The following is an 8,827-nucleotide window of genomic DNA, read 5'->3' as shown; positions in this document are numbered from 1 at the left end:
CTTACACAACTCTGCCACAAAATGCTCTCCCTGCAGAGCCAGCAAAAATCCCACCTCCTCTGTGAAGCCTTCCCTGATTGCTCCTAGGCAAGGGCAGTTATTACTCTCTCTGTTCTGATCCAGCCCCTCGTTCCTTTCTACACCATTTCATCTGGAAGAGTTAGTAGCCTAGACTTAGTCTCAGACAGACCTGGATTCACTCCTGGCTCTACCTCATGGTAGCTTTCTGATTTAGGGCAAGTTACTGGATCCCCTTTAATTCCAGTTACCTCACTGATATAATAGGAATATTAACAGTGAATACCTCGTGGGATTGTTGGGAGGATTAAATGAGATAAAGGTCAATTGTTTACCATGGTGCCTGGTACAGTGAATGTAAGCCATCATCATCACCATCTAAACATTATTATCCATAATTTTAATAAGTGATCTTTGCTTGTCTTTTCTCTTACATGGTTAGATTGAGCCTTCCTTGCAGCAGAGGTCAGGACATTCATTTCAGTATTTCTGACGCCAGACATAACATCTCGAACAGCACCAATACTCAGTATATATTTTTAAATGAATGAGAAAAAGGAATAAATGATAAGATGACGTTCTCTATAAAGTGAATGGGGCCGGATAATATACTTAGGAAGGAAAGCAGGGAACCAGTTACTCTCCTTTAACCCAAATATTTTGTATCATTATATAACCTACGATTTATTACCAGGAAAGTAGACATGTGCCTCCTGTCCTCCAAAGGCCACTGCCTGTGGGAAACAAACAGGAAATCGCATTGTATTTCTACTTTGAAAATTGAATTCCTCATTTCTCTTCATGTGCTGAAAAGCAGTTGAATTTGCTGGGAGGCTTTAATCAGGGGGAGTAGAGAGATTGGGGTAAAAACTAGGATAAAAATGTCAGCAGCACATAAGGCCAGCAAGAGAAAGCATCATGTCACAGACATTACATTGTAGAGCACAGTCACTGACAATGGCTTCACTTATCTTTCACCAAAGGATTATGCTTAAAAGCATAGTATAATACCAGTTTAACATCTCTGTTTAGTGGAACATGATTTTAATAATTTGAAACATTGTTGAACTAATACACAGACATTCTGAAATATCCAGCAGGGGAGATGATAATAAGTTTTGTTACTTAAAGCCTCTCGTTTCTAAATAGCATAGGTCCTAGCAAGTGGAGGGGCCTTTTTGTTTTGGCAGGTAAGGTAGTGGGTAGATGGGCGAGTTTCAAGACAAAGATAGAGCAAGGCAGCACTGCATTGCCTCATACAGGAGAGAAGAGTTTGGACAGTCATATGAAAACTAAAGGTAGAACAGAAAGAGCTGAAGAGGCAGGGAGAGAGGTGAAAGAATGAAGAGAAATCACCACCCAGTCTCCGCCATGGAAAATTTTTGGCACTATGGAGATGTCTAGGGGAGATTTCAATTTGCTGTTCGCTAGGCCAGTATAAACCCTCCGTTGGCTCTAGGCACCCTCCAGTGAATTATATATTGCTCATGAGATCCTTTGTGTGAATGGATTATTTTAGGGGAAAGCAACTAACTGAAGGAAACCAGAAACCTAGTTATTTTTTTTTCCCGTTTGAGAAAGTAGTAAGGCACATTTTTAAATGAAGGGAAAAAAGAGGTTACGGGGTTTAGTGCTTTCCAAGCAAGGCAAAGTCTTGATGTTTTTCTTTATAAGAATAAAGGAACAAGAATGAGAAAATAGAAGATAAAACAAGAGAGAGAGAAACTTTATAAACGATATATATACCTATTTAGTCATCATCAAATTTATTCTCCTCATTCCCAGTTTCTTTATCAAGTTGTCTGTGCCAGCTTATTACATAGAAAGAGAAAAATCTACACGCAAAGTCAGTGAGAAAAGATGAAAGTACATTTACCATCACACTGGCCTGGAACCAAGGATGCAAGCTGCTGGTACCAAACTGTAAAGGATTTGGTTGTTTAAGAAAAAAAAAAAATCCTAATAGAGATTGTTGTGAAGACCAGAGTTACGTAAAGACGCTATGATACAACAGTTGGGGCTTAGTGAGAAGATTGAGGTCCATGGCTGCAGGAAGAACAGTCAGCTGTTTCTCACCCATTGGCATCAATTCTTATTGATGGGGTTCTGTGATGGTTAATTTTAATGGGTCAACTTGACTGACCTAAGAGATGTCCAAATAGCTGATAAAACATCATTTCTGGGTATGTCTGTGAGGGTGTCCTGGAAGAGACTAGCGTTTGATTTAGCCTTTGACTGAGTGAAAATACCCACTCTCACCAACGTGGGCAGCGTCATCCAATCGGCTGGGAGCCCGAAAGCACAAAAAGGTGAAGGAAGGGCAAATTCCCTCTCTCTCTTCTTGAGCTGGGACGTCCATCTTTTCCACCCCTCAGATATTGGAGCTCTTGGTCCTTGGGCTTTGAGACACTGGGATTAACACCGCCAGCCCCCTGGTTCTCAGGCCTTAGGACTTGGACTGAATTTCACCACCAGCTTTCCAGTTCTCCAGCTTGAAGGCAGCAGATTGTGGGACCTCTCGGCCTCTGTAACCACGTGAGCCAATACCTATAATAAATTTGTATGTAAACAGAAGGAATAGGAGATATAGAGATGTATATATCTCCTATTGGTTCTGTTTCTCTAAAGAACACACACAGGTTCATTTTTAAATTTCCACGTCCTTACTATATTAATTGTTAAGTATTTTAAGTATCATCCTGCCTGGTATCTAGTTTTTAAAGCTTATTTTATGTCAAGGTGCAGTTCCTTAAGTTGCCTGGCATTTGGTCCTTCCTAATTTTCTTTATATCCACCTCTCTTTTAGCCCTTAGAATTTTTTTTTTTTTTTTGGCCACGCCACATGACTTGTGGGATCTTAGTTCCCTGCCCGAGCAGGGATTGAACCTGCACCTTTGACAGTGAAAGCGCAGAGTCCTAACCACTGGACCATCAGGGAATTCCCTAGCCCTTAGGGTTTTGACATTGAAGTGACAGCTAGCAGTCCTCAGATTAGGCTTGTCTAGTTTCACCATCAATGCTTGCCTCTCCTGTTCTCATCTCCCCAAAACAGACAACACACACACAGACACACACAGACTCAATCATGAATTAGATACTAAATGATGCAAGTAGAGAATACCTTCACCATTTAACCCTTGCTTCTTTGAAGTACTTATGACCATTCTACTTGCAAGTGACGGAAACCCAACTCGAGCTGTCAAACCCAAACCAAAACCAAAACAAAACAAAACAAAAATGGACCTTTGAACCTTCAGAGTAGGCATGACTTCATCCAAATCAGTTTCTTGCCTGAGGCAGTACCACTTCCTTAGGGGCCATTTGGAAATACAGGGGGAGTTTTGCTTATCACAATTGGAGGAGGGGGGCTACTTACATGGGGGCTAAGGATGTGAATGTCTGGCATCTGGCAGCACATTCCACCCAAGGGGAAATTGCCTTACCCAGAATGCCAGTGGCTCTCCCTTTGAGAAACCCTGGCTCTGTGAACAAAGCATTTCACCAAGCATCTCAACCTCTTGGCCCTGCTTTGCTTATAGTATGGCTTCCTTCCCAGGTGGGCTTACTGCAGGTATTGGTAAAATGGCCTCCTACAGCTTCAGGTAACAGTTTAGTAATGCCAACAGAACAGCAGTCTCACGTTTCCATTTGCTTTAGCAGAAATCCTGATTCCATTGAGTAGGATTGGCCCAACTTGAGTTACTTGCTCATCTTTGATTTGAAAACCCCAGAGAATGGAGAGGATGTCATGGTCAAACTGGTCAAACTTGGGAAAGCATCTCCCTCTAGAGCCAGGGGTCAGGGTCAGCCTTTCCAGACACACAGACACTGAGAAGGATCAAGGAAGTTTCTGAAGAACAATTGAAGTGATGCTACCTAAACGGAAACAGATAGTGGCAGGCAAAAACCCACACATGACCCCTTTCTTTACGGTCTGTGTTCCTGGTTTATCTCTTCGATTTTCTTACATTCCAGGATTCTCTAGTGCACCAGACTCTCTTGTACCTCTGAGCTTTCACACACATCATTCTTTTATCCCCAGATGCCTTTCCTCATCTCTTTTTATTTGGCAAACTTCTACTTACGCCTCAGGACCCAAATATCACCTCTTCTGTGAAGCTTCCCTTTTCACTGCTCCTGCTAAACTTGGACCTCCCTCCTCTGTACACACAGAGCATTTTGTACATGAAAAGATGGAATTGAATTAATTAGCAAGGATAAGAAGCTGAACGCCCCACAAGCTTTTGAAAATGGAAAGCAGATGATGTTGGATTAGATAAGATCAAACAACATCAAATCAACAAATGTTTATTGAGTATATACAATGCACAGTGTTCCCCAAGCAGAATCTTGCTTGATTTGTGTGTGTGTGTGTATTTGTATTTAGAATCACAGGCTTTTAAGACCTTGGTTTTTTCAGGCTTATCGAGTTCAACCACTTCCTTATTCAGATCAGGAAACTGAGGCTGAAGTGGGTTTCTCTGTAGCTCTAACAATATATGATCTGAGCCACCGAAAGGAAGGAAAGGTTGGCCCAACTCTAGGCTAAGAAACCACAGCTATGTAGCTTAAACTTCCTATTCTAAATGCCAGGCCAGGAGAATGCTGTTGTCTCCAGTGACAATGGCCACTCCAGAAAGAGAAAATCAAAAGCAACCTGTCTCTGTCTCTCTCTGTTCCTTCTTCCCTTTCTCTTTAGAAAAATAGAAAACAAAGAGAAGTGAGAGGCAGGGCCAGGGTATCGGGACACTGATTCAGATTTTTTTTCCTGTTTTTTTGATGTGTTTATATAAGGACACTATTGATGACTCACTACATAGTGGAGAGACATGATACATTTTGCTGGGAATTCAAAACGTGCAAACAGATTATGTAGCAAATGCATGGGATCACAGAGACATAAAAGTGTTTTAAAGCAAAGGGATAAAGTGGCTTACTCTCTGTGGCAGAAGTCCCATCTATTTTTATGTCTATAATTACGTAGACATTCTCTTTTGAAAGAGTCAGAATTGGTTAGAAGCAGAATGGCATGAACCCTGTGATACTCAAAATGGAAAGTGGAGACTTATTTGGATTTCTGCCATGTTTACTCAGGCACAAACATGTAAGGATATTTCTGTAAAATAATTTCTATGAAAAAATGCACAGGCCCCATCCTTCCCGGGGTCAGTGCCCCCCATTGCCTCTGGCCTGTCTCTGCATTCCAGCTGTCTGCAGGGTCCACCCATGGATCACCCTTCCACCTGCTTCCAGATCCCTTTAGATCTTTCTTTGAAACTTATTGCTGCCCTGGTCAGAAATTGCCTCCTCCGAAAATATCCTGGATCCCCAGCCTGGCATTTGGGCTTTTCTCAGTCACCCCAACTTCTCCATACAATGTTGAAGCATGTTTGAAGAAAGTCTAGCGCGGGTTTAGTACTGCTCCAGACACCAGGTTACCAAGCCAACTGTGACCGGCATATATTCCAGAGAGAGTGCCTATAGATCAACCACTAACCAGGTAAGTGCGACGAAGAAAATAAAATTAGGTAATAAGAAGTGCCTTAGGTGGGTGGGGCGTTGGGACCACAACCTTGGGATATTGAAGGAAGGTCACTCCCCGGATGGTATCTTGAGGCCTGACTAACAGGAAGATGTTCCTCTGGGAACATCTGGGGACGATCTCTCTCCAAACAGAAGGAGAAGCAAAGGCAAATTCCCTGAGTTGTGAAAGAACGGAATGCATCTGAGTAGTGAAAATAAAAGGAGTACAGTTAGTAAGAGAAGGAGGTAAGCACAAGTCCAACCGTGAAGTACCCTAAAGCCACAGAAAGGAGTTTGGATTTCACTTGAGCACCATGGAAAGTCACGATTCAGTTTTCATTTCGAGTGTTACAGGATTGACATTTTTCAACGTTTCGTTTGTTCTCCCTGAGGGGAATGGACGGTAATACAGCTCCCGATGACCCCTGCCTCCTGCTTCTTACCCTTGTTTAACCCTCTCCTCCTGGCTGTGGGCTGAACCTAGTGACTCACTTCTAATGAACTGAATACAGCAAAGGAAGGGGATTCCACTTCCGATATTAGGTTATAAAAGGACCCTGGTTTTCAGCTCTCCCCCGTCTCTGTTTTTCTCTCCCTCTCGCTCTCTTACACGTGTGGGCATGGACACTCTGAGGGAAGCCAGTTCCATGCTGTGAGTTCCCCTACGGAAAGGCCCACCTGACAGAAAACTGATGTCTCCAGCTAACAACAGCCAGCTGGGATCTGAGGATGCCCACGGCCATGCCAGTGAGCTTGGAAACGATGTTCATTTGCTGGGGCTGCCATAACCAAAACTGTAGACTTGGTGAATTAAACAACAGAAATTCATTTTCTCACAGTTCTGGAGGCTGGAAGTCCAAGATCAAGGTGTCAGCAAGTCTGGTTTCTCCTGAGGCCTCTGTCCTCCACTTGCAGATGGCCACCTTCTTGCTGGGTCCTCATGTGGCCTTTCCTGTGTGTGTGTGTGTGTGTGTGTGTGTGTGTGTGTGTGTGTTCTTGGTGTCTCTCCCTCTTCTTCTAAGGGCACCTACCCTTGGGGAGATTGGTAGGGCTCCACCTTTATGACCTCATTTAACCTTAATTAACTCCTAAAAGCTCTTTCTCCAAATCCAGTCCCATCCTAAGGTACTGGTGGTTAGGACTTCAACATATGGATTTGGGAGGGGTGGGGGGCACATTTTAGTCCCTAATAGAAGCAGATCCTCTCTCAGTTGAGCTCTGAGATAACTGTAGTCACAGGGACACCTTGAGTGTAACCTTGTGCGAAACCCTGAGTCAGAGGTATGCTGTCCAGCTGTGTCTGGATTACTGGCCCACAGAAACTGTGAGACAATAAATATATGTTGCTTTAAGCTTCTAAACTCGAGGTGAATTTTTAGACAGCACTAGACAGCAAATGCAGATATTGATACCAGCACAGGGGTGCACTTTAACCAATACCTAACTATGCTGGGATGGCTTCAGGAACAGACTGCAGGTGGAGTCTCTCTCTCTCTCCCTCTCTCTTCTCTCTCTGTCTCTGTCACTCTCTCTCTCACTGCCCTCACGCTCGGGAAACAAGTTCCCACATTGTGACTAGCTCCACGGAGAGATCCATGTGGCAGGGAACTGATGTCTCCAGCCTACAGTCAGGGAGGAGTGGAGCCTGCCGACAGCTGCGGAGAGAGCTGGGAGTGGATCTGCCTTTTTCTTTTAAGGACACTTGTCATTGGATTTAGGGCCCAGCCAGACAATCCAAGATGATTTCGTCTCAAGATCCTTAACCTAATTACATTGGCAAAGACACTTTTTCCAAATAAGGTCACATTCACATTGACGTGGATATATTTTATCTTTGGGGTGGGGGAGGAGGGCATGCAACCTGCCACAAGGAGCAAACTATTATTACTGTTAATCTCCCTTTCCCAAGATCATACAGCCAAGATTCAAGCAAGTAGTCTGTTCTCAGGGTCCCTGCAGTTGAACTTGAACTTTTTATAAAGTTGGCTATGTTACAGACTCACTGTGAGCATTCAAGCTAAGGTATATAAAGCACCAAGTATTGTTCCTGACACATAGTATGGCCTCAAAAAAGATAGTTTTCTGATTATTAATATGTCTATTATTAGTCAAACTTACGACGCTGTTTATTTGACATGTTGTATTCAAATGCGTGGTGAAATTCCTAGCCAAGTTCACACAGCCCATGTCCTTGCTTACTTCAGCGAATCCAATGATCAACGCAATTTCCTATTCAAGATTTATTTCTTGCCATTAAACTCAGACTCTGGATCCTGACAGAGCAGGGCTTTGAAGCCAGAGAAATATTATAGCCTCTGAGTAGCAGGACGAGATTTTCAGCCTCGGGTTCCCTGGCTTACTTTTCAGAAACACAGATGAGCTGGCACAGTAAATATTTAATAGGACACGATGTTAGTTTATACCAATTAGGAGTTGCTGGGTCAAATAGAAAGAGTAAGTGAATAACCCTCCTCTGGGCCGGTGTGAATCAAGACAGTTATGCCTTCAGCTTTCTCATGGCATGGGGTTTATAGACCTTGGGAAAGGAACACTTAAAATAAACATTTACAGCTATTATCGTGGCAGCTCTACACTGAAAATTCTCCTCCTGTGTTCGCACAGGCGCACATACCTGAAGCACGGGCTGCCCTACATCTGGCTGCTTTGGGAGAACGTTACCCCTTGGCAGTGTTAAAGCACGATGAGGTATAGCTCATTATAGATAAGCATTATCTATTTACTTGTTGGCCTCTTCAGTTTGTTGGAATAAGGAGGGACTTGAAAAGTTCTGGGAACTCTGTCCACCGGTGTACTCCGTGTCTATTATTTCCCACAGTGTGGTGGTTATCACTTCAGTCCTGCAATCACCTATGGCATACGGGTCGCCAGCTTTCCTTCCAAGGTGGAGCCCCTCCATCATCACCGAGGCCAGCACCCTTACAGACCCCGGGGCTGCCAGAGTTGCTGGCTACTGCCCCTTTCACTTTGCTCTGTAATTGGGGGTGTCTCTCTCTCCTGCATCTAACTTACTCTCCTCTGTATCTTCCATGGTACCTATTCGAGGGTGTTGCCAGCAGGAGACAGTGTGATAAGAAGGCAATGGCACCAAACTGGACCGCAGGACTGGGGGTTCAATACTGACTCAATTACATACTAGCTCTGAGTTTTATCAAGTACCTAAGACTTTCCAATCTTCATCCATAACTTAGCTATCCTAATAGTATTTGTTCTGTTTACTCGACAGAATTGTTGAATGGGTTAAGTGAAAAAATAATTTACCTAATAA

The sequence above is a fragment of the Balaenoptera acutorostrata genome, chromosome 12 (assembly GCF_949987535.1).
Source record: "Balaenoptera acutorostrata chromosome 12, mBalAcu1.1, whole genome shotgun sequence".
Lineage (NCBI taxonomy): Eukaryota > Metazoa > Chordata > Mammalia > Artiodactyla > Balaenopteridae > Balaenoptera > Balaenoptera acutorostrata.
This window is presented reverse-complemented; position numbering follows the sequence as displayed.